Raw genomic sequence first — 22,949 nt, forward strand, 5'->3', positions numbered from 1 at the left:
GGGTATGATTAATCAAATGAGCAGCTGTTAAAATAAATTCACCCCAAAACTTAACAGGGAAGTACGCTTGAAAGCTAAGAGCCTGGGCCACATTAATAATATGATGATCTTTTCGCTCAACATGACCATTTTGTTGATGACTATAAACACATGTTGTTTGATGAATAATGCCATGATCATGGAACAATTTTTGAATTTGGCCCGATAAAATTCTTTGCCATTATCAGTACGAACATATCTAATAACATGCCCAAACCGAGTTCAAACCATTGTGAGAAAGAGGTTAAGAAACGAAAGACCTCAAATTTTTTTCTTTCATCAAATATATCCATGTGCCTAAAGTAAAAATCATCTAGAGTGGTTAGCAAATAGTGTGCCCTCGGAAAGAGACTTCATACGATAGGGACCCCAAATATCAAAATGTAATAAGTCAAATCTAGAGTGGTTAGCTTAATGGAAAAGATGGCGTGCTTGTTTTGCATGGTGACATGTATCACAAACATGTTCATGTTTCTTATTAAAAGAAATACTTGGAATCATACTCATGACTTGAAAAGATGGATGACCTAGCCTTCGATTTCATATATTGACAATTGTCACGGTCTCGATCGAAAGCACCCTCGCAAACCACCGCTGACCCGATGCAATAGACTCCCCTTTGTAACTCACCCACTCCAATCAACCTCCTCGAGGTTAGGTGATAAGTGCTTGAGTGAACATGTTTTTATGCTTGTTTTACATACATTGAGCATCATATTTTATATGGTTTATGTCTCATTTCGTGTATTGGGTGTTCTTTTATGCATGTAGGTTGTGAAGGCATTGGGATTTCAAAATGGGAGCGAAGATAGGCTATTATGGCATAATATTGGGAGTTCTTGTACAAATCAAGTTGGAAGATACAAGAGGGGTTCATGTATGAGGAGATGTGTGCCAACTTCCATAGTTTTTTTGCAAGCCAAGTTATTAATGGAAGGGCACAAAAGGCAGCCATGTCTCCACATCCCTCCTCCTTGTAAAGATTTCAAGACCTTTCAAGACGCATTGATGAAGGAAAAGCCGGATAGCCTACCATATGATCGTGTGCCCGATCGTGTGGCCTTAAGAGGAGAATGTTCATCGTTGTGCAGCGAGGGAATATCGTAGCGGAATTATCGTAGCGGAATCATCGTAGCGGAATCACCGTAGCGAGTCATCGCTCACGCGCTCGCGGAAATTCCGCGCGCCGCGTGGGAATTCTCGCAGCCCACGGGCGCGTGGAATATCCACGCGGGCGTGGGGGGCACGTGATGACGCTGCTTTTGAGGCTATAAATACACCTTTTGGCCGATTCTAAAGGGACTTTTTATGGAGCTTTGAGCATAGACATTGAGAGAGAGACGGCTAGGGGTTTGAGGAGAAGGTCTTCGCCAATTGATAGGGAGTTCTTCACCAACTTTGATAGATTCCTTCGACGTCATAGCATTTTTGGGGAGCCATTGGCAACCTAGCTTCGGAGAGGAATCCTTCAAGACGTAGAACTACCAATCAAGGCCAATCCGCATCGAATTCGAGGGGTTTTTCTCTATGGGTTTTATTGCTTTTCATTGTATTGATTATTGTTTTGTAACTAGGCCCATGGAGGGCTAAACCCTAGTAGGTATTTGGGCATGTGAACCCTAAGATTTATATTTTTTTTGGATTGATTCTCTTAATGTTTCTAGTTAATCCGAGTTGTCTTGAGTTTTAATCTTGTGATTTAATTGCTTGCTAGTGTTGTTAATCCTTGTGGTTGATTACATTGCATGATTTAATACTTTAATGTGTGAAGTTTCCATTAGAGTTGGAGTTCCAAGATTAAAGAGGGTTGAGAGGGTGAGCCTTGAGATGGAGGAATGTCCCCTTTCCCTTTCGATTGAGTGTTTCCTATCTCCGTATTCCATATTCTCTTTGCAACCATATTCGGTGTGAGGCGTGAGATTGCTCGATTTCTCCGCCGGGACCTTGTAGGGGGTTAGGATCCTTCGCCGGGAATTAGGGTTGGATCTACATTTAGGAATCGGTTTCACTCTTAGGTTTCCTTAGAGCATATTGCGGTCATATGGGGTGTGAAGTGTTGAGATTGCTCGATTTCTCCACCGGGACCTCGTAGGGGACTAGTGCCTTTTGCTTGGAGACAAGAATTGGCTATCGTTGGACTACCTCGACTCATTAGACTCGATTCTATGAGCATTTAGTGAATCTTGAGCGTTAAAGAAGATCTTAGGGGGATCATTGCCCGAATACCTCATCCTTAGTGATTGAGACTCTTCTACTTTATTTCTTGCATACTTGTTTGCTTTGCTTGCAATTAGTTCACTCCATTATCTTAATTGATTCCGACTAGATAATTGAGAAGTGGTTATTACTAGTACTTCCGTTCCTTGTGGATTCGACTACCCGACTCACCGGGTAATTATTACTTCGACACTCGTACACTTGCGATTCACGCACGCATATTCGGACGTGTCAAGTTTTTGGCGCCGTTGCCGGGGAACGGGATATTAGGAACACTAGGACTTGATTACTTTAGTCATTCACATTTTTATTTGTTTTTCTATTTCATATTTCTTTCTTTCGCCGTTCTCATTGTTTCTTTTTATTGATTTCAACTTCAGGTTATGACCCGAGGGAACCCTTCGACATTGGTTGAAGAGGACCCTGAAATTGAACGAAGATTTCGTAGAAGGGGCAAGGAACCTGTACAAGAACAGGACTCTCCAACTGAAATAGATATCGAAAGATCAGAAAATATGGCTGAACAAGAAGGGCAACAAAGGACATTATCAGATTTTGCTAGGCCTACAATTCGTGGGACACAATCAAGCATTGTTAGGCCACCGGTAGCTGCCCAAAATTTTGAGTTAAAGCCGGGTTTTATTCAAATGGTTCAACAGTCTGCACAGTTCAATGGGTTAGCCGATGAAGACCCAAATAGTCATATTGAGAATTTCCTCGAAGTTTGTGATATGTTGAAGATCAATGGAGTCTCGGATGATGCAATCCGATTGAGAGCATTCCCTTTTTCATTGAAGGGAAGAGCCAAGCAATGGCTTCATTCACTACCACGAGCTTCTATCACAACGTGGGACGAGATGGTTGAGGCTTTCCTCGCAAGGTATTTTCCCCCGGGGAAATCGGCAAAGCTTCGCAATGAAATATCTTCGTTTGTTCAGATAGAGCTTGAATCTTTATTTGAAACTTGGGAGCGTTTCAAAGACCTTTTGCGGAAGTGTCCACAACACGGGTTCCCCGAGTGGATGGTTATTCAATCATTTTACAATGGGTTGAACTCGAGTACCAAGCAACTCCTTGATGCCGCCGCGGGAGGGACAATGGGAAACAAAACCCCCGAGCAAGCCCGACAACTAATTGAGGAAATGGGATTGAATAGCTACCAATGGAATGCAAGGGAAAGGAAGAAGGTGGCCGGACTCCATGAAATTGATGCAGTTACATCCTTAGCAGCCCAAGTCGAGGCACTAAGCAAGAAGTTGGATATGTTGACTTCATCGAAGGTAGCCTCAATCACAAGTTGTGATGGTTGTGGGGGTGCACACATGCCATCAGATTGTCCTATCTCAATTACCACTTCAGCCCCAATTGAACAAGTTGATTTTGTGGGTAATTCGGGAAGAGTACAAGGGAACCCCCTACAGACAATACTTTACAACCAAGGGTGGAGAAGCCACCCAAATCTCTCCTGGGAAATCAAGGGCAGCAAAAAGGCCGTTGCCCCACCGGATTTCAGCAAACACCTTCGATTCCGGAAAGAGTTTCGAAATTGGAAAGGGTTTTGTCGAAGTTTATTCAATCAATCGACACAAGGTTCCAAAACATAGAGGCAACACTCCGTAATCACACTCGCTTCTTTACATAATTTGGAGAATCAAGTTGGGCAAATAGCAAAATCATTAGCGGAGAGACCTATTGGAAGCTTGCCGAGTAACACTGAGACTAACCCAAGAGAGCAAGTGAAAGCGATCACCTTGAGAAGTGGTCGAGGGCTCCAAGAAAAGGGTGCTGCTGAGAATAATTCTGAAATTCTTCAAGCCAAAACCCCCACTGGGAAGACTGCTGAGAATCCACAAGAACAGCCAAGGGATAGGGTGCAAGACAAGGAAAAGGGGCCAGCTGTGCCTTCCCCTTCATTTTCCCCAAGAATTCCCTATCCAGCGCGTTTGAAGAAAGACCAAGTTGATGAGCAAAACAGGAAATTTCTGGATCTATTCAAACAACTACACATAAACATTCCGTTTGTAGAGGCATTGTCTCAAATGCCTCGCTATGCAAAGTTTTTGAAGGACCTCTTAACCAACAAGAGGAAGATGGAGGAAAGTGTGGCTGTGGTATTAGAAGGTAAGTGTTCGGCAATGCTTCAGAAAAACTTGCCAAACAAAATGAAAGATCCGGGGTGTTTCATCATACCATGTGCAATCGGAGGTTTGGGGGAAGAAAAAGCTTTGGCCGATTCGGGAGCTAGTATTAATGTTATGCCATACGCATTATTTCGAAATTGGGTTTGGGAGAGCCACGTCCGACCACGCATGACTTTTGCAGCTGGCCGATCGCTCCGCTCGTCATCCTAGAGGTATAATCGAAGATGTTTTAGTAAAGGTTGACAAGTATATTTTTCCTGCAGATTTTGTTGTGTTAGATGTTGATGAAGATGCGGAGGTGCCATTAATTCTGGGGAGACCGTTCCTACGCACTTCCAAGGCACTCATCGACATGGATGGAGGAGAGATGACGTTGCGTATTGGAGAGGACAAGATCACATATCGCCTTGCCGAAGCAATGAAGCACTCTCTTGACTTTGATGATTCTTGTTATTTTATTGATGTCAATGACGAGATTTCTAATGAATACTTGCAGGAATTGTTACATCCGGATCCATATGAGGAATGGCCGGACATGGAAGAGGCACAATTAAAAATTTGTACGGAACAAGTCCTCAAGGAGCAACCACAAGGAGGATTCATAGAACAGATTTTTAGCCGAGTCAAGAGGTCGAGACATCGTCGCCGGAAGCGCTCCCACACAATAGGAGACAAGTACACACAGGGAGAGCGCGACATGCCCTCATTCGGTAACTTGGTTAAGAGTTTTTCCTTGAATATGCAGAAATTCTGTCCATCGTGTGTGCAGGTTGCTAAGAAGGAGATTTTCCATCTTTATGACCCTCCATAAGGTAAGGAGAGGTACGTCAAGCTTAGTGACGTTAAACAAGCGCTTCTTGGGAGGCAACCCAAGTTTTTAGTTAGTTTTTTTTAAACTTGAAATTTAATTCCTGCAGTAATAATTTCATGAGTGTGTGCCTTAATCAATTTTTGTTGTTTGCTGGTGTTTTCATGAAATTTTTCGGTGATATGCATTATTTTTCATGTGTATGACATGGTTTAGGGTGTTTCCAATGTTAAATGTTGAACAATTGGTGTCAATTTGGAGTTTTGGGCCCTTAGTGGACTGTCTGCAGAAATTCTGCAGTCCACGCGGCCGCGTGGAATTTCCACGCGGTCGTGTACAGTACCCACGCGGGGGAGTGGCAAATCCACACCCCCATGTGCCTATAAGAATGTGAAGGGGCACTATTCATCATCTTCCATTTTAAAGAACCCTTTCATCTTCCAATTTTTCACTCCTATAAAACTCAAGTTTTGATCTCTAAAACCATTTGTTTTCAATTCCTTGGGGGATTAGAAGCGATTTGCCGGAGTTTGCACCGATTTTTCTTCTCCAATTTGCTCCGGTAAGCTCTCATTTTATCCCACCCTTTCCATGTTTTTCAAGGTCATTTTCATGGAGTTTTCATGGTATTTGTATGCTATATTTCATAGGAAATCATGTTAGACACCTAATGAATGCTTGAGGATGAATTATGTGAGGCGTAGGAGCCCAACTCCGGCGAAATCGCTGGAGTCGGGCGCCCACGCGGGCGCTGCGTGGCCCCGCCCACGCCCGCTGCGGCCGGCCGCCAGCCCGCAGGCCACGCGCCGGGTCGGGCCACGCGCCCGCGGGCTCCCTTTGGCCGCGCCGCCACCACGCGCCCGCTGGCTGGCCCGCGCTGGGCGCTGCACTGGCCGGTCGCGCGCCATGGCCGACCCACGCGCCCGCTGCGGCCGGCCCAGCGCGGGCGCGTGCCGTCGCCAGCCGCGCACCGCAGCCGCGCGCTGCGGGCTTGCCCACGCGGGCGCCGCCCCTCCGCCGAGACAGACACGCGCCCACGCTGGCGCGCGTGGCTCGCCCACGCCGCCCGCTGGGCTCGGACAGCTGCCGACCGGCCCCTCGCTTTCTCTCGCCTCCGCTCGCGCGCGGTGCCCTGCTTACACCGTATACATGCCGATTGATGTTTTTTTACATGTTTTCTTCACGATATGGCACCTCGGACCAAGAGATTGGCTCGAAACGCCCCTCGCCATGACAGGGAGCCGACTCCACCACCAAGAGTGGAATTTCCCCGACCCCGCTCATCGACGAACGGTTCGAGCGCCTCCGAATCTCAAGATTGGACAGATCACGATTTATTGACCGGGACGCACTAGAGGATATTGGTCTTGGCCGACGAGGTTAGAGAGCTAGTTAGTGTGGGAGGTTGGGACCGATTACTTGCTATTCAGAGCCCGCCGATCGAGATACCACCTTGGAGGTTCTTGCCTCGCTTTTCCTTCCGATCGTGATGCAGCTTGATACCGCTTTTGACACGGAGGATGCCATCCTGCTTCCGAGCCTTTGGTCACCGCATGGGATGTCTCTCGACCCAGTTCTCGATTTATCTTGGGTTATACGATCAGGACTATACTCGACATCTGTCGAGTACACACGCCTCCTCACCGACTACCCTCATGGTATCACCAGGGGCCGGTTTTCCATGATTTATGCGGCGTCGTCAATATTCTCCGAGCGACCGAGGCCTCTTTGCCTCACTCGACCGGGCGCATGGGTACATTCATGCGCTCTCACCGGGTCGCTGATGTGTCGGGGAGATGGTACTCGGGTTCACTTCGCAGATGTATCTTTTGTACCTCCATTCCATGGTCCATGGAGTCCCTCTCCACCTAGGATTTGTGGTCGCCGACTACTTTCGCCATCAGAGTGAGTACTTACGGTTGGGAGCATTGTTCATGGGACCCTATATCACTCGCCTTATGTTCAAGATGGGTCCGATCCGCTCGGGTCGTGGGCGAGGAGAGGGTCGATGAGCCCAATACCATTGGGTTTGGTTACTCTCCGCTTGATGGGCATTGTGAGACGACAGTGCTCGGTGGATACGCGACTAGTGGAGTCGCCCTCCCGAGGACGACGAGGAGCCTCGCCGAGGCCACGAGAGGCACCATCTCGCGGCCGAGCCTAGGATCACCGGGCAAAGACCGATAGCATCCACCCGATCCGTAGTCATCTACTTCGAGTACACGAGCGCCTGGCTCGACTCGAGGCTCGCTGCTACTATCTTGGAGAACCAAAAGCGGATTCTCGAGCGACTTGATCGTATTCAGCAGACTCTCGACGAGGAGGTCTCATCCGCTCTGCATCAAAGATCCGCACTCAAAGACCAAAGACTCGACTCCGGATGTCGACGCTGAGGCGTCACATTCATGAGACTTTTTTTATTTTGTTTTCATTTTATGTTTTTTTATGTGTTTTATCTTTTAGTTTGTGAATCTTTTGTGCTCGTAAAGGTTTCACCTTCCGAGAGTTATCTTTTATGCTTTCGCTTTTGTTATTTGTTTGCACTCGTATTCCCTTTTCTATTTTATTGAGCTTTACTGAACCCCTTGTATTCCGTGCAAGTGATGGCCTTGAGAGTGATGTTGTTGATGTTTTAGTCATAGACACGATCATGTGCTTTATCACATGGTCGTGTGAGCTTCACAACCCGATGAACACATACACCCATGAGTTAGGCTTCACCAACCGATTAATGAGGGAGTTCAGGGGAGTATTGTTTTAATTGCATTCCCAAACACATTATGCTTCCATTGTTATTATTTTTTTATTGTAGCTTGCATGCGTACATTGAGGACAATGTACATCTTAAGTGTGGGGGAGGGTTCACCTTATACATGACCTTTTACTTGTGTTTTCATGAGCATGCTCTTGTTGCCAATGAAGGTTCACCTTTAGGGTTAAGAGTTTAATTCTTAGTTTTTTTGGAGGTTATAAACATGGATTTTATCATGCTCTAGTTTTCATCCAATTTCATTGAATATTTTTTTGTCCGATTGCTCTTTGTGCACTTCTCTCACTCATTAGACCTATGAAGACTCTAGTTCATTATGTTTGGGACTTTAGTATGCTAGTTTTATTTATAAAAATTTTGGAAATTGTTTGTTGTTTGTACATAGGGTGTGGAAAGAGCTACCACCCATGATGTATGTAGCTACTCTCACAAGTCGGATACTTGTTATGCCCTAATGAGAGAAAGAGCTATCTCATGGGATGTGTGAAAGCTACCACCCTTGGTAGAAAGAGCTACCACCTCAAAAAGTGTGAAAGCCACCCGGGAGGCATCTTGGGAAAGGGCTACCTTAGAGGATTGTGTGAAGCTACTACCTATTCTTTTTTTGTTCATAAATAAGTCCCGCTTTTAATAAGAACTTGGTAGTGGACATAGTGTTGACATGAGTTGAGTTTTTTTCACACACACACGCATTCGGATTTTATCATATTCATTTTTGATTGGATTGTTTGCTAGAGCATTGATTATTTTTGTCTAGTGTTTTATTTTCTCCATAACTTTAGAATTTCATTCTTGTACCTTCTTGGTGAACCTAAAGCCAATCACTTCTCTTTTATTCCCATGAGTTTAATGTTTAATTTTGCTTGAGGGCAAGCAAAGGCTTAAGTGTGGGGGAGTTTGATAAGTGCTTGAGTGAACATGTTTTTATGCTTGTTTTACATACATTGAGCATCATATTTTATATGGTTTATGTCTCATTTCGTGTATTGGGTGTTCTTTTATGCATGTAGGTTGTGAAGGCATTGGGATTTCAAAAGGGAGCGAAGATAGGCTATTATGGCATAATATTGGGAGTTCTTGTACAAATCAAGTTGGAAGATACAAGAGGGGTTCATGTATGAGGAGATGTGTGCCAACTTCCATAGTTTTTTTGCAAGCCAAGTTATTAATGGAAGGGCACAAAGGCAGCCATGTCTCCACATCCCTCCTCCTTGTAAAGATTTCAAGACCTTTCAAGACGCATTGATGAAGGAAAAGCCGGATAGCCTACCATATGATCGTGTGCCCGATCGTGTGGCCTTAAGAGGAGAATGTTCATCGCTGTGCAGGAATCCCGAGGGAATCATCGTAGCGGAATCACCGTAGCGGAATCACCGTAGCCGAATCATCGTAGCGACTCATCGCTCACGCGCCGCTGAAATTCGCGCGCCGCGTGCGAATTCTCGCAGCTCACGCGCGTGGAATATCCACGCGGGCGCTGGGGGGCACGTGATGACGCGCTTTTGAGGCTATAAATACACCTTTGGCCGATTCTAAAGGGGACTTTTTATGGAGCTTTGAGCATAGACATTGAGAGAGAGACGGCTAGGGTTTGAGGAGAAGGTCTTCGCCAATTGATAGGGAGTTCTTCACCAACTTTGATAGATTCCTTCGACGTCATAGCATTTTGGGGAGCCATTGGCAACCTAGCTTCGGAGAGGAATCCTTCAAGACGTAGAACTACCAATCAAGGCCAATCCGCACGAATTCGAGGGGGTTTTCTCTATGGGTTTTATTGCTTTTCATTGTATTGATTATTGTTTTGTAACTAGGCCCATGGAGGGCTAAACCCTAGTAGGTATTTGGGCATGTGAACCCTAAGATTTATATTTTTGGATTGATTCTCTTAATGTTTCTAGTTAATCCGAGTTGTCTTGAGTTTTAATCTTGTGATTTAATTGCTTGCTAGTGTTGTTAATCCTTGTGGTTGATTACATTGCATGATTTAATACTTTAATGTGTGAAGTTTCCATTAGAGTTGGAGTTCCAAGATTAAAGAGGGTTGAGAGGGTGAGCCTTGAGATGGAGGAATGTCCCCTTTCCCTTTCGATTGAGTGTTTCCTATCTCCGTATTCCATATTCTCTTTGCAACCATATTCGGTGTGAGGCGTGAGATTGCTCGATTTCTCCGCCGGGACCTTGTAGGGGGTTAGGATCCTTCGCCGGGAATTAGGGTTGGATCTACATTTAGGAATCGGTTTCACTCTTAGGTTTCCTTAGAGCATATTGCGGTCATATGGGGTGTGAAGTGTTGAGATTGCTCGATTTCTCCACCGGGACCTCGTAGGGGACTAGTGCCTTTTGCTTGGAGACAAGAATTGGCTATCGTTGGACTACCTCGACTCATTAGACTCGATTCTATGAGCATTTAGTGAATCTTGAGCGTTAAAGAAGATCTTAGGGGGATCATTGCCCGAATACCTCATCCTTAGTGATTGAGACTCTTCTACTTTTATTTCTTGCATACTTGTTTTGCTTTTGCTTGCAATTAGTTCACTCCATTATCTTAATTGATTCCGACTAGATAATTGAGAAGTGGTTATTACTAGTACTTCCGTTCCTTGTGGATTCGACTACCCGACTCACCGGGTAATTATTACTTCGACACCCGTACACTTGCGATTCACGCACGCATATTCGGACGTGTCATTAGGTCTTGTAAAAAACATCGAAAAGAGAAATATGTCACATAACAATTTAAAATCAGCTGTAAGTTTACCAATCGAAATTAGGTTGCATGAGAAATTAGGAATGTATAACACGTCATATAAAATCATAGGTATAATACCCAAATTGGTTCCTCTACTTTTCTCTCTTCCTTTTTGGTCCCTCTACTCAGAAATGCGCTCCGCTAATCCCTCTACTCTTGAAAATAACCCAATTTAGTCCCTCTACACTTAATCTCTTCCCATCTAGTCCTTCTACTTTTGAAAATACAGCCAATAATTGGCCTATTTTAGAGTAAAAAGGACTAAGTAGAACCATTTTCAAGAGTAGAGAGACTACTTGGGAACATTTTTTAGTAGAGGGACCAAAAGAGAAGAGAGAGAAAAGTAGAGGGACTAATTCGGGTATTTTACCAAAATTATATTAGTCCCAATCTGTTCATTCTTGTGTAACTTAGAATGTGAGACATTTTCATCTGCTATAGTAATAGGATAAGGTCCATGGATTCTTGTTCGGTTGGTTAAAAATGCAAGTTGCCCCATCATGTGCTTGGAGATGCCTGAATCAAGAATCCACGCACCATAATTACCAATGCTGGTACCTTCTAGCGATTCAGCTGGATGATTCGCGGCTTGAACAAGTTGGGAAGTCAAAGGAGTTGCTGAATTTCTGTCTCGGTTAGCTGGCATGAGCCGCCACTAATCTAAGCCGCATCGCAACTCCACCTTACATTGGATGAGCCATTACCCCTCTACTAGAGCTACCCTTTGGCTGTTGCTTGCCAAGCCTACTACTACCGGCGCAGCCCCTAATGATCGAGATAGCCAATTCGCTCATAACAAAGGCTCTTTGTATGCCCTACCTTGCCACAATGATCACACCTTGGCTTTCCATCCCGACCAACCCCTCAGTAGCATGGAATCTAACAGCTGCCTCCTTAGAGTCGCGGTCTTAAACGACGGCTCATTGACGTTCCTCCTGCACTATCAAAGCATATACTTGGTTTATTATAGAGAGCGAATCCATGATGAGGATCTGGGATCAAATGGAACCTAAGGTCTCCACACTGAGACCTATTAAAAGCTGATAGATTCGCTCAACTTCTTTCTCTTTCATGTACCGTGGGCCATTTCACACATACAAGAAAGTAGTTTGGAGTAGTCTTCGCGTTCATTCCACAAACACTTGTGGGCTATGAAGTATTAGGTCACGGACTTTCCCTCTTGTTATAGAAGACTCAGCTTATTCTTGATCTAATGCACTCGTGGTGTATTGCCTTGGGAATAGCACTGCTTCAGCTCCCCCTAGATGGCCTTGGCGTCACTCAACGTGAGGCTATTCTTCAATGGCTTGCAAATCCATGCCGCTACCATGTTATTGCAGATAATCCACCAATAATGGTTCGGGTCGTCAGTTCCCAGTTTTTGGATCAAGCCATCTACAAACCCGAGCTTGTTTTTCACCACTAAAGCACGCTTGATTGTTCGTGACCATCCCACATAATTGTCCTCCATGAGCAGCTATGTGGTCAACATCATTCACGTATGATGATATGGGTGGATGTAAAAAGAGAAAGAGATGGCCGAAATTTTGATGTTATGCTCGATGGGCATGGTTTGTGTTTGATAACGGCTAGGGTTGGCTAGGGTTTTTCATGGTTCAGGCAAAGCTCTTGTACCATATGAAAAGTAATTAAAGAATATTTCTCATATCAGTCAATTAGAGTACAATGAGGGAATAAATAGAGAAGAGACTATAAATAAGTTCCCTAATTTACTACCCAATATCAAGTCTTGAATCATGCTATCTCCTAATATGGTATAAATGACAATATAATTACAATCAATTACAACTAATTGAGATAATGATAAATTCATTCACTACACCAAAATGAAGCTTTTGAGGCGGTTTTCAAGCTCTATAGAGGCAGTTTTAACCGCCTCAATAGCTATAATGTTGGTTTTTTCACCCGCCTCTAAACCGCCTCGTATCAAGACGGCTCTATGTTTTAGAGCCGGTTTGTAGCAACCGTTGCGGTAAGTTTTATATATGGAAGCAGTTTTTAATAATAAAGGTTGAGGTGGTTAAAACCGCCTCTATATCTAATAATTTCTTATTCCTTCTCAATACTTTTAGAGGTGGTTATAACCGCCTCTGTAACTAATAATTTCTTATTTCTCAATAGTTTTAGAGGCGTATAAAACCGCCTCTATAACTAAAAATTTCTTATTCCTCTTAAATAGTTGTAGAGGCGGTTATAACCGTCTCTATAGCTAATAATTTGTTTTAAAGGTGATTTTATCCCTCCTCAATGGTATTAGAGATGGTTATAACCGCCTCTATATCTAATAATTTTTATCACTCTTCAAAAGTTTTAGAGGTGGTTATAATCCCCTCTAAAACTATTATTTTTCTAATATGTTCATACTTTTAGAGGCGGTTATAGCCGCCTCTAAATTTGTTCATTAATTGAATTAAATTTTAATTTATTTTTCTATTAATAATAAATAAATTTGTTTAACCTACATATTAAAAACATAAATCTTTTGATACATTCAAAAATATTCTAAATTTAATTTCATTGACTTTTATTGACAAGTAATGAGCTCAAGTGCAATGCCTTTTGATTAATAACAAAATGTAAAGAGTTTTACATTTTTATTTATTTTTATTACAAGATATTTTTTTACTTAATTACACAAAATAAAAAGCTTCGAGTATCCCCTTAATCTTCAACCCTCTCAATCTTTAACCATGAATTCTACTACATAAGTAAACAAAAATTATCCAATAAAGAGCTATAATTGTAATTAAAATCAAATAAAGAACTATTAAATGTTAAATTATAAATCAAAAGGATCAATAGTATGGTTTTGGAAGGCCATAAGTACAAGAGATAGAATGGACAGTACACTGAAGGACATGGTTGTAGTCATGAAACAACAAGACAGAGCAAAGGAAGCTTTGGAGGCTATCAAGTCCTTTCGCCATCTTTGTTCCAAACAAGCTCAAGAACCCTTTGATAACATTCTCATTGACCTCTACAAGGTGTTCCAATATATAGATCATTCATCTAGGATACAAGTCATTAACCATGTATGAACCTTTAATCTGAACAAGCTAATGGTATTTATCTAAGTCTGAGAATCTGTTGATAATATTTCATTGCCTTAATGCAAGATATATTAATTTATCTAAAAATACATGTCAATACTAGTAATACAAAAGACACACATATTCATCTAGGATAGAAGTCAAGCATGAACCCTTAATCCGAAATGATCTAATGGTATTAGTGTGGACACAAAAGTTTAGGTCCAAAACAAGTCAAACAATCTGTAGATAATATTTCATTGCCTTAATGCAAGATGTATTTGTCTAAAAATATAAGTCAAACATTCTTCTTTTTAAATTCTCAATTCTGGCAATAAGCTAGTGGTTTCAATGTAGCTTAGTATTGAAAACACTAGAACAAATAGGTTGCCAAATATTCATATAATTACCATTTGTTTTGGTGCTCAGAAATGTGGAAAAATACCGGAACAAATAGACTTGTTAAAGTGAAAGCTACAGAAGATATACCTGGTGGAGACTTTCAATGGAAAGACAACAAAGACTGCGCTGCGCGCTCACATGGAAAGAAATTTTAAGTTACCATCCATCAAGAGATATCTTGCCTTCCCGTAAGCTTCAACATTTTTACTAGTCAATTAAAATAAATGCATGTTGTGTGTGAATGAAATAAATATTTCTGAATGATTCTAAAGACATTTGGTACCTTGATAGCAGACAAGTGATCTAACTTATTGATCCCAGGAGAACTTTGGTTGGGCATACATACAGCAAACCAACTATGGTGTAGTGGAGGCAACGTACCAGAAAACACAAATGATCGATACCAATGCTAACAAGGCTTGCAACCTTGCTCTCTATCTCATGAAGTAGGCCCGGTTTGATGAAAATTGGAGTTTGCTGCAAGAAATCCTCCATGGGAAACTACCGCATTTGGATGATAGCAAGACCCTGAAAAGAATAGAGGAATTGATGGATGAGATAAAATGACAAACTTTGTTCTCTTAGTTAATGTGATTCCAAAGAACGAAAGACGACGAAATCATGAGAATTGAGCACCTGCTGCGAGAATGGTCTCCATTTGATTCCTATTATTGAAGAGATATCTCCATTTAGAGATCAGATACCATGCTGAGATTATGCATTTAGGCTGTTTGTGTGTGTGTGTGTGTGTGTGTGTGTGTGTGTGTGTGTGTGTGTGTATGAATGTGCATCTGCAAATCATATTTGTATAGATATATAAATAAACAATAACCTGTTGTTTGAGTGCAACATACATACCCAAATGTTAAACATGAAATGAGGCACCACAAAAGTAATGTTTTGAACATGACATTCAACGAGCAATTGTCACATTGGACAAGAGAAAATTTCATCATGTAATTGAGAATAAGATGAAAGACATCCAAGAAGTCTTTACCTTTCATATGAAAAAGCAATGTCTAGCTACACAAACAATAATAAATATATAACCAAATTAAACGTTGGACTAAGGTTTTTGGGAATAAAAAGCGTGAGACAAGCCTGGAATGAAATCAAGCCTGAAATCATTTATTAATCCCTGAAAATGGATAAGTCCATCAACATCTTTGTGTCTTTGGTCCCATCATAATCTTATGCTCTCATTCTTATTCTTTAGTATAGTTTTATAGTATTCCTCATATCTATTTAGTATTCATTATTTTTTTGTTTAGAATGTAGGTGAGAACAAAATCTTCTAAAATGGAGAGATTTTTTAAAGATTTCAAATAGTTATTTTTTTGAGATTTTTTAAAGGTCTTATTCAAATTCCATAAACTTCATCTTATTCATTCAATCATAAGCATTCAAGCAACTGGTTACTACACCCTTTTTTCCAAATTCATGCAAACCTTTAAAGAAACAATAAAAATAACACCTACTATCAACTGATCACAAATTCATTCATATACATAACATCATAACCAAACTATATACTTGTTACTTATTGCAGTTAAAATATGAGCTTAAAGGAATGATATTGATGGCGATGAGGCAAATGCCGGAGAGTGCGGTGGCATGTGCAGATTTAATACTCCTAGCTGAAGCCAACCCTAACTCCAAACATTCACATATGCTCCTTCTAGCTGTTGGAGAACTTGCAAGATCCTTTACTGCTTGCACTCCTTGGCAGCAGGTATGGGCGTTCTTGGTATAGATTTCCCTAATTCTATCCTGCTAGTTCTCAAGGGCTAAATTTGGCTACTGGATTTTGGTCTTTCTTAATTTCTAATGCTTGGTTGCTAGATTTCATGAAAATTGTATAGATTATAAGTAACATTCCTGAAGTTCAAACTACTTTTTCTCTACATATTCAATGCTTCAGATGATGAACTCTAGATATTATAAGTAACATGAATGTCATGGAAATGAAGAAGCACATGAAAGTGAATGCCACGAGCTCACAAAGACAGAAAAGAAAGAACATGAGAAGGTATCAGATTGCTATGGGGAATTACATAATAAGTCTCATGTTGTTCAGAATCTGTTGCAAAGGCAAATGAAGAATATCTAATCAGAATACTTTGTGTAGAGGAACGACATTCAGAGAAGCACAATCTGTGTGGTTGTAGAGAGAATGCAATCTAAGATGATACCTGTTGCCGAAGAGCACCTGTAATAGATCTGAAGGTACTAAGTAGTAACTACCTACACCTGAGTAGAAAAAATCATGGATTACTATATATTGTGCAAAAATCAGAAACAAGTGTGGGAGGAATGCCGGAAGGTCTTCAGTTGGAATAAGTAGAAGAAAGGTTGCTAGGTGTTGCAGCAGCTACAGGATAGAATATCAAAAAAGAAACAACTGTTGTAGAGGTGCAATGCAACACCACCTAGGGATTGTTATTGAGAAGGGAAAGCAACAGAAGAAAGGAAAGGAAACAACAAATACTGATAATAACCATCTTTGGATGCTTAGTCAGTAATGCATTTGAAGGAACTTAAGAATATCTGGAGTTCATCATCTGAAGCATAAAATCTGTATGGAAAAAGTAGTTTGAACTTCAGGGATGTTACTTATAATCTATGCAATTTAGCCCTTGAGAGATTACAATAGATCCTAAAATTGGCAATCTGTTTTATAAAGTCTAAAACTAATGTGCTTGCATGAACATGGGATAATGTAAAGGATTCACCATTGGGAAACTTAATATTTGGTTCATATCAATGAACCACTAATTGGCGGAATAGGTCTTTAGCAAAATTATTAACCGATTAGAGAGATAAATCCTACCAAATTGGGAGATTATACCTGTCATCACATACTCAAGTGCTGCATAAACATAAGTTCCCATCACCCTTGTTGATACATGGGTCTCATCACCCTAAGGGCCAGTTTTTTCAAGTCCAAAGTCAGAAGCTTAGCAGTATAATCCTGTGAAGATATAGAGAAAAAAGACAGGGTCATAAGGTATAGTTATGTCTCCAATTTACCAATAATGCAGAGGTAAGACACCAACATTGAGGAAAAGAAACAAAGGAATTAAAACAAGAATCCACTTAAAAGAGTCCAACAAGATATTGGAAGTCTTGAAGTCTCGGTAGATGGCAGGCCTTCCCCAAGTTCCATCATCTCTGAAATCCTCAAGCAAAATAATGCAGGGTACACATAAATTTACACCTTAGAAACACAAAATAAGCCCTTAGTTAGTTATTGGTTGTCCAAAGAATACTAATTACTGCAGTTTCTTTATGTTCATAGAAAGATAGCTGATTGTTAGCTTAAAGTTAGTGGAGATTCTAGTGGTTGGAGTATTACTATCAAGCTATTGAATTAAACCAAAGCTTAAAAAGAACAAAAGCATAATTGTTTTAATTATTAATTTCTTAATGAATTCCATTAATGAATCCTATAAAATAAGAACATAGCACTCTAATGATGCAGATGAATTCAAATAGGAGACAAACAATTCTGTTGATTAGAAATAATTATTTCTGCTGAAATATTGTATAGTTGCTTCCTTATATTTTTTTAAGTAATTTTATTTAATTGCATACAGATAATGGTGCCTACAATGAATCTCTATAGTTTTGAGTTAATAATAACTCTCATTTATTCGGTTGACATCAAATGTTCCGTAAAATGACATACTGTAAATTAGTATAAACCATGCTATTGGAAATAACCAAATCCAAACTTTATGAAAACAATACAACTCTCTTGAATAGAACAGTATTATTGTTTTTTGTAATAAAATGATTAAATTCACTCATAAGTATATCTACTAAAATAGTTAACCATAAACAAGAATTACTAGTGAGGATACTAGTGAGTTTGCATCAAAAACATTATGAATGTAATGAACTCCAAGCAAGTTACCTCCACTTTTTTTTTTGGGTAATCTGAAACAATGGCAAAGTAACATATTAGGATGAGAGTTTCACATAGATTCATATATAAAATAAGTTAACCACGTCAGATCCATAGGAAAAATATCACCTGGAACAATAATGCAAGAAAATTTTATATTACCTTGTGGCTGAAGAGCTAGTTAAGATTATAAAAGAACCATATTTTAGTAGTTTTCCATATGATGTCATCAAAGTTTGTGGTTGGGCATCAAAGCCTACCACTCGATCTTGATATAAAACCTTCAAATAAGTAAATATAAGAAAAATCTATTGGGTTACCCTAACAATGATAAGGATGAGGAGGAATGCAATACTATAAGAGTAAACATAATCTGATCATAAAAACTTAAATTATAACAAAAGCACACAAAATCAGTAAATCAACCTCATAAGAAACACTCCAGTTGATAACATTACAACCAAATGAAGCAATAAAAAAACTAAAAATACTCATCACACGTCCACCAAATGGTGTAGATTCATAGCTTAAGGAGAAGAAACAAGTAATGCCCTAGCTACTTCATTCTCTAAAGAAAATGAATGAAAACCATGAAAATAGAGAAAATTAGATAAACATGGGGAAATTAGTCATAAATTAGTATGGTATTGTGAAATCACAAAGAGAATTTCATTAAATAACCTTTGAGATCTAATGTATTATGAGAAATTTCAACTAATAAAACCAGTGAATCAAAGGATTTAAAATGGTGAGAAGTATGAGAAGAAGATAGAAAATCACGGGTTATCTCCATAAATTATTGCGGAATTCATTATAAAATCTCTATGGGATATACAAGAGGATATTAAGTGAAAAAAGGGAAGAGAGAGATAAAGAGTACCTGCCGAGGCCCATGGAGACGGATCCGGTAGCGACTTCTGCAAGTCCAATGATGAGAAAAAGGGAGGAAGGAACATGGGCACCAGAAAGTTTGGCGGCAAGGGCAAATGTGACTGTGAGGCCATCAGAGACACCCATGATGACGTCCCGCACCACATCGCCGGCGGTGAAGTGCTTCTCCTTGTGGCTAAGCAGCAAATTGGTCAAATCCGACGCCATTAGAGAGACAAAAGAAATGAAGAAGAAGAAAAGGAGAGAGAGAGAGAGAGAGAGAGAGTGAATGAATGAATGAATAGGTGAGCGTGTAGTTGAAGTCCTTTTATTTTGAGGGTTTTTGTTGTTAATATTTTATTGAGCCGGTTGTGTTAAACCGCTTCAAAAAGAGAGGAAATTTTTTTCCTCTTTCTCCTATAGATCCGGTTATTTATAAACCACTCTATAAACCTGCCTTTAAAGACATAAAATGGTGTAGTGATTATATAATACAGGCTTTAATGAATAGTAGGTTTATAGATTGGTGAAGTCTTTGCTGGCTCAAGTCTCAAATGCAACAATCCCAAGCTGGCATTCTTTTTGTGGTGTATATGGAATAATAGGAAGAATCTTCTCTAGGCTAGGAAGAGGACCACAACTTTAAGGATCATTCAACTTGGTTTACAGCTATTAGAGCAGTGTCAAGCATCACAAGTTCATCCTCAACTTTAATTTCACCTCATGCTAATAGTGCTCTTCCTCGTTGGTCCAAATCTTCTCTTGGGCGACTCAAGTGCGAAGTTGATGCAGCTCTAAATTAATCCATGTCATGGAAGCTATCAGGGAATGGTCCACACGGCTCTCTCCCAGTCACGTCTAACATAAATACAACGGAAGGCCTCGCATTAGGGAGGCTTTATTTTAATTGTTATATAATGGAGATGACTATTTGGATATATGGACTCTTTGCATGGCGATCTCCTTGGCAGGCGTGGAGGAAACTCTGTTCGTTCTCGAGGAGGAAAGAGATATGGAACTCATAGAAGGCATTCATAGCCGCACCACAGACCTTCCGATACCGACCAGAGGAGGGGTCAGGAATGTCCCCCGGTGAGTGATGGTTTCGTTAGGGAGGGAACTTCGTTTTCGCAGGCGGCGAGCCCCCCTAAGTTGCACTTCGTTGAATCTGAGGACCATTCAGCTAGGGAGAAGGAGGTGAGTAGGGAAACCTCACAGTCCGAGGACTGGGAACAGGTGGTTCGTAAGAAAAACAATCACAGTCCGGGCTCAATTTTTTCTCGTTCTCTCTCCAGTCAAACGGGAATCAAACGACCCAGATCCTCGCCTTCTTACGGGCACTGTCTTTGGTCCTCCCACAAGACCTCTGAGTGTAAACACCTCTTAACTTGCAAGAGATGTGGTGGCGCTGGACATTTGGCAATCAACTGCAGGGTGGAGTTTCCTTCTCCACTGTGAGGTAGGCGTGCTGGACCAAAGGCGAGAGAAAGAGACCCAGTGGAGATTCGGAAAGAGAACCCGCCGGCTGTGGATCGCAACCACCCATTTCACACCTTTGTCTGCGTCTCCTCAACTTAGGAGACTGCTAAATTATGGAAGGAGCTCTCCAAGGTGGTAGTTCTTGACATCGTCTCCAGCCAAGAGATTTTGTTGGAGTTTTTACCGGGAGCGTTGAACACGGCAAGAGTGGAAGCCGTCTATGAGTTCTGGGGTAATTCTTACCTGGCTTCTCTCAACAGTGAAGAGGAAGCTATCAAAGCTAGCAAAGTGGGAGAAATTAGCTTACCTTCGAGAATGGGACCATGTGTGTTCTCCATGACTCCATGGACGGCGAACATCGGTGCAGTTGGTGCAGCTCCAGGAAAAGGACAAGTCCTCCTCCTTTGGAACCTTCCCTTGCATGCATGGACTTGGACGGTGTTAGTGGAGCTGTTGCGGCCGTTAGGGGAGCTGGTCGCTATCCCACAGCCGAGTAAACCACACAAGTCTTTCCTCTCCGTATTGGTGCGTTGCCGGCCGCGCGTTGTACTACCACATGAAGTGGCCTTCAGGTTTGGAATGAGGAAGTTCATCATCCTCATTACAGACAATAAGCTACCATTCCCCTCCTTTCGAAAAGACCTTGAGAAATTTGTCTATCCTGCGACGAGTCCAACGAGGGAGAGTTCGCATGTAGCAGTCGAGTAGCAGCGGAGAACCAGTGCCTCTTCATTTGAATCGAAAGGGAAGAAGGTGATGGAAGAGAGGGCCGGTCCACCGACAGTATCGAAGTTGAAGGAGAGGAATTCGAGTGATTTGCGTGGACTTCCTGACGGCGGTGGAGAGGCATTCTGGCATCCCCGAATTCAACCACTTGGAGCCCCACCAGTGAGTGACACTCCCAGGGCCACCTCGACTTCTCCGATGATTCACAGACCCGTTCGATGAGCGCCCCTCCCGGGGTAGCTATATTAACTCAGACCCGACCGGTGAGCTTGGCTCCCGGGGTCCCAACGCTCTCCCCTGAGATACGGGATGACATGATGGCCGACGCTTGTGAGAGGGTACCACCTTGTACTGCTGGTCGGCCCTCGTGAAACTAGTCCAGCGTTGATACGCTTTTGTCCAGCGGTCATAAGACGGCGAACACGCAAACTCAGCTCTCTGGAAACTCGGCAAACAAGGACAATGCTGTCACAACGTCAATGGCCAATGATGTCAGGATGCACGGTGACATGCAGAACATGTTGACGAAGACAATGTTGCCCATTGGCGCGACTGCTGAGGTTGTCAGATCGTAGGGCCCCACTATGACATCCGAACTAATGGAGAACAAAATGGGTCTTTCAGGGGATAATCCAAATGAATTTGGACCCAGCTTGATTAAACACGATGGGCCTTCAATCGACCCACCTAATGTATCAACAGGGGACCATGTTGGGCCTAATTCTGGTCCCAATGATGCTAAATCAGAACTTGGAAGGCCAGAAATCACTCAACAATCACATGGAGACACAAGATTGGCCAAAGATATTTTTTGTAACCCCTCAATGCCACCTCCCAATTATCACCTCCCGCCTAATTTCAAATCGGTCTTCATGCACGGTGTTTGGATCTTGGTTCCCGGTCAGTTTTTGAATGACATCTTGTCTTCATTATCACGGGATGAAACCAGGTTGCAAAATAACCAGTTGAAAATTTGGAGTGGAGAAAATCACATTGAGACCTTGTCCCCGAATAATGAGTATCATGATTTGGAAGATACAGGTCGTGATATGGATAGCTCAGACAGTCGTGCATCTGAGGACTCAGAATCAGACTTCGAAGAGAAGATTAAACAGCTACTCCACACAGGGCAAGTTGATGATCCTACGCAAGGAACCAGACTAAGTGAACGACAAAAGAAACCTTCCTCCCAGTGGACAGAGGAGGCAGGTTTCGTCTCACAGCCACCCAAATCAGTTAAGAAGAAAGGAACTACTACTTCTACCCCGGAAGAAGCCCTTGATCCGAAAAAGGCAAAATTGGAGGAGCCTTTGGCGAAGGTCAAGCGTAGCCTTGAGTTTCTCTCCTCTGCGGACCCGATTCCAAGTGTCTCCCCTGAGGGCCTACCGAACACTGGTGCGGTTTAGCTTTTGTTAGTCGGAGTTTTCCCTAGAGGGCTCCTCCTCTAGGGCTTTCTGTTGGTATGTCTTTTGTTTTTTTGTGATCACCCCTGGTGGTTCTTTGTATCTTTGTGTCTCCTCTTCTCTCTCTACCCTGTGGGGGTAGCGTGTTTGTGTTTCTCTTTTGCTTCTGCTGGTTTGTACTTCTGTTTTCTTTTAATGCACGTAGTTTATCCACTTTTTCACTATTTGATATGAAAAGATTCACAATTGTTAATCTTGGGTTTGACTTATAAATAGTGGAGCCTTCTTGGCCATTGTGATGAGAGACTTTTTGGTTTTTAAATTCGATTTGTAAAGAGTTCTGCAAATCAAGTAGCCATGCATTAACTAAGGCGATTTATTCTAGTAC

The 22,949-nt window shown here is 41.8% G+C and overlaps 1 non-coding gene and 1 pseudogene across 1 annotated transcript; one reads left to right on the forward strand and one right to left on the reverse strand.

Moving 5' to 3' along the window:
* Nucleotides 1-3,162: 3,162 nt before the first annotated feature.
* Nucleotides 3,163-3,268, reverse strand: LOC120265993. Its single transcript, XR_005537837.1, has one exon. It is a non-coding gene; the product is annotated as a small nucleolar RNA R71 (small nucleolar RNA).
* A 1,078-nt stretch (nucleotides 3,269-4,346) lies between these two features.
* Nucleotides 4,347-14,626, forward strand: LOC120265135 (annotated as a pseudogene).
* Nucleotides 14,627-22,949: the final 8,323 nt, after the last annotated feature.

The sequence above is a fragment of the Dioscorea cayenensis genome, chromosome 7, assembly GCF_009730915.1.
Source record: "Dioscorea cayenensis subsp. rotundata cultivar TDr96_F1 chromosome 7, TDr96_F1_v2_PseudoChromosome.rev07_lg8_w22 25.fasta, whole genome shotgun sequence".
NCBI classification, from domain to species: Eukaryota; Viridiplantae; Streptophyta; class Magnoliopsida; order Dioscoreales; family Dioscoreaceae; genus Dioscorea; species Dioscorea cayenensis.